The sequence below is a fragment of the Macadamia integrifolia genome, unplaced genomic scaffold (assembly GCF_013358625.1).
Source record: "Macadamia integrifolia cultivar HAES 741 unplaced genomic scaffold, SCU_Mint_v3 scaffold94, whole genome shotgun sequence".
Classification (NCBI taxonomy): domain Eukaryota; kingdom Viridiplantae; phylum Streptophyta; class Magnoliopsida; order Proteales; family Proteaceae; genus Macadamia; species Macadamia integrifolia.
In genome coordinates this window covers 211,817-215,999 of record NW_024870588.1, presented here as the reverse complement: position 1 = coordinate 215,999, position 4,183 = coordinate 211,817, and the positions used below count along the sequence as shown (strand labels likewise).

The 4,183-nt window shown below is 41.3% G+C and overlaps 1 long non-coding RNA gene across 1 annotated transcript; it reads left to right on the top strand.

The window, feature by feature from the left end:
* Positions 1-334: 334 nt before the first annotated feature.
* LOC122070511 lies at positions 335-1,326 on the top strand. The gene is made up of 3 exons (XR_006137809.1): positions 335-487; positions 642-737; positions 1,254-1,326. It is a non-coding gene; the product is annotated as an uncharacterized LOC122070511 (long non-coding RNA).
* Positions 1,327-4,183: the final 2,857 nt, after the last annotated feature.

Below are 4,183 nucleotides of genomic sequence, written 5' to 3'. Positions count from 1 at the left end.
CACCACGAGGCCATGTACAAGAAGTAAGGGTACGTGCTAGTAATTTTGGGTGCCTATGCAATTTAATTATAAGTATGGGTTTGTCTCCATTGAAGTCCAAGTGGAACACTAGCAATGGGCTAATTAGAATGGTATACTTACATGAGATATACTCACCTGAGATATCCTCACCTAAGATACACCCACCTGAGATATACTCACCTGAGATATATCCACCTGAGAATACCCATCTGAGAATGCCACCTATGACTAGAAGATATTTTTGGGGGCCCAGGTATAAAAGGGGGGACATTAATTGTCTTTTTTCTCATTAATGATAATCGGTCGGTGGGAGAGTAAAGTAGAGAGAGAAAGAAGAAGAAAGGAAAAAGAGGAAGAAGAAGAAGAAGAAAAAAGAAGGGGAATCGACCGTAGAGCTTCACTGGAGCTGGGTCTTAGTATTTTGAGCCCGGATTAATGATTAGCTTGTCGGGATCTTCGATTTGAGGTAGGTATTGTACACATTCCAAGGATTCTTGGGAAAACCCCCTTTCTTACACCCTCTTTTTGATTTTTGGGAAAGAACCCACTTGGATCTTGCTAATCTTACATGGATAATCAAATCTAAGGACTAATGAAAGGTGTGTACAATGATTTTGAAGGATTTGAAAGGAGTGTTGGTAAAAATTTAGAGCATTCGGAAGTTCTTGAGCAAAAGAAGTGAAATTTGGGGTTTCATTTGTATTCTTAAGAAAGAGGTAAGAATCTTCTTCTTTCTTTGGATTTGATCTTAGATCTAGGTTGATGATACATGATTGGACCTTAGATGAGTGATTTAAGTCATCGGATCAACCCCAAACGAGTTCCCCAAGTCGAAGAGAAGATGGAGAAGAAGGGGGAAAACTTTGTTTCAAGACTGGGGGTGTTTCATGCCCACCTGTCTTTGAGTTTTGGCCCACCTGAGTTCCCAGAACTCAAATTATGGGCTCTGGTGTAACCAGTGGGCTATGAAGCCCACCTGTCTTTGGCTTATGCTCACATGTCTTTGAGTTCTGGCCCACTTGAGTTCCTAGAACTCAATTTCTGGGCTCTGGTGTAATCGACGGGCATGGAACCGGTGGGCTATGAAGCCTGCCTGTCTTTCCAGAATGCCCAGAATAGGTCCAAATTGGATGGGTAACCCCCATTTATGATCATAAATCCAATTTTAGTGTTCAAACATGAAGATTTTGACCCCAAAATAGTGAAATGATAAACCATTATGTTTATGATAGGTTACACTCATTATACGCATCCCCACACATTGGATCTCTTACGCACTGGGTACAAGCATCGTGTACATATACAAGTAAGTAGAGAGTGGACTCTGATTTGATTTCAGAATGGTATGCATCATTTAACATATGTTAGTATAACCATGTCATCATGTCACTTATGTGTAGACATCACATATGCCATATCACGCATTTGAATGTGCATTTACGTAATATGATATGCTTTGTATTATGATTGAATATTCATTATGTCTTGATGTATGTGACGGAAGAATCTCATTTGGACATGATATGCATGCTAGATTTTAGATGCCGTAGTCGGCTTGAAAATAAGTGCATGGTGGCTCGTGGAATGGGATGCAGTGCCATCATGTAATCGTATTATACTTATGTAGAAGCATGCGGCTAGGATTTATATACCCCTTTGTGCTATGACCCTTCCCAATGGGGGTTTACGTGTTGGGTTACTATTGGGGGAAAGCATTGGGTTGTGGTTGTCGAACTCCTACAGCGGTTAGAAGTACGCACGACTGATAGCTAGGACAATCGGTGACCCCGATGGTATATTTGGAGGGCCAATCGTACTGCTTTTATTTTGGGTGGAGTCACCCATTTACTTTCTGTCATTTAAATTTGCCAGGAGTCAGCTTGTATTTTAAATTTCGATACCAACGGTGGGCCTTCTCCGACAACCCTATGGACGTATCACTGGATGGGGTTCACGGCTGGTACCCAGGGCATATGTGCATTGTGGTTGTGAGTAGCACATAGCCTATGACCTAGTAATATTGTTAGGCTAATAGGATTAAAATGAATTGCACATATATAGGCGCATATGTGTTGTGACTGTTTTTGTGGTCTTCCTTTCCACTTACTGGGCTAGTGAGCTCATCCTACGTGTACAACTCTTTTTAGGTGATTTTATAGGTTATCCGCCTAGAGATCAGGAGTCAAGTCCCACTGTGGAGTTTTCCTTTGAGGACTGGTGGATCCCTGATGAGTTCGAGCACGGTACCGAATGCACGTGTGAGGATTGTACTGCATGGCAGCTGTGACTCTTAAGTGATTCTTTTGATTCTTTTTTATGTACTCCCTTTTTATTACTTGACTCTTAAATTGTTATATTTTTGTGTATATATTATGCCTTCGGGCCCAAATATATATAACTTTTATGACTCAATTTGGGTATCAAGTATTTGGGAAACTTATAGGTATTATTATGAACAGATCTTCTGCTAAAAATACAAGTCTTATCTTAGTTTAGTAGATGTATGTTATATTACAGTTACTGCATTGTTGATCCTGGTAGGTTTGTGAGTTAACCGGATTTAACTCGGTCACAGGCTTAGTTTTGTGCGAGTGGAGTGTAACAACAGTGGTATCAAAGCACGATACTCTACCTGCCTACAACATAATGCTTAGACCCCATAGAAACTATAATAGGTCTGGGGTGGGTGAAGATAAAAACCTTATGAAAAGTTAAAAAAGCTTTAATTAAATGTAAACTTTGTAACTCTTGCATTTCATGGCTTGTATGCATTGATAATATGAACTCTGGTTAACTAGTTCGAAATTGTCATAATTGAATTCACTTGTTAGCGAATATTTTAACAAAATTTTGACAGCATACAGCGTAAAATGAGAAAACAAAAAATTTTTCAACACGAAACCTGATAGACAACAAAAATAATATGAGAATAACATATGGTGACCGACACAGTCACCATCAAACCATGCAGTTTAATATAAGCAAACCATTCTGAAATTTACAATTACTATCAAAATCATAATTCAAACTTTAAGTACACAAATGAAATAAATTATAAAATGAATGGCAGATGCCATCATTGCTTAAGGCTATACTAGTCTGATCACGTAAGTAAAGCAGAAAAATCAACTATGAAACCCAAAATAGTTAAAACTATCAAATAAAGCTAAAAAAGTCAAGTAAGAATGACAAGTAAAAGGTCAGAAGAGGGTAATAGGCCACCAGCCTAAAACACTAGTCAGAGTCATCACTAAAGACATCAAAAGGCACTCCTAAGTGAACCTTGGAGTCGATGCCAAGGCGCGTGTCCCAATGAGTGAAATGATCATGGAGGTGAACCACTCTCCTCTATACGCATCGGACATCCACAGAGATCACCCTAGAAGAGTGGTACATATCCCAGGTGAGTCGCTGAAACCTGGACTCCATCTCTCCAAACTGCCTCCACATCTGGAGCTCTTTACTGGTGTTCTCATCCACTCTCATAAGAAGCTCCTGCTCCCTGGCCGCACTCTCTCCAAGCTGAACTCTGAGCTCAACCTGACCTTCTCTGAAGGTCCTAAACTCTTATAGTAGGTCCTATAGGACAGATGCCTCTCCGGTAGGTGGAAGAGCTGAGACCTGTGTGCCAGAAGCACTAGGGATATCTGGGCCGCTAGCTCTGGCTGATCTAGAACCCCCAGCTTCAGGAATAGTTGGATTTGTTGCCCTAATATCCAATGGCACCTCCTTTAACACCTCCTCCTCTCTAATATCCTCATGATCAGGTACCCTATGGAAACCCTCCTCCTGATACGGGAAATAGTCTCCGTCATCCCTATCCTACTCATCCTCATCTATGGGAACACCCTCCCCCTGCTCCTTGGCTACCTGAGGCTCTACCATTAATGTAATACCCCGCTTCTTAAACCCGGTCTGATTTCGCGATTGAACCGGTTTAACCATGCAGGAACCGAGCCAGAGGATATTAGAACGGGTTCCTTATGGGCTATGATGGCACGGGTGACCTTAAACACCGGCTGGCCCAACAAGTCCGAGCCAGTGCCAGAAGAGACGGGAGTGCCCAAACCGTGTACGTGCACCTACCATAAGGCTATGTACGGATAAAACAGGTATTATATCCGTATTTTAAGGTATATACGTATGCTACATCGTATGCTTG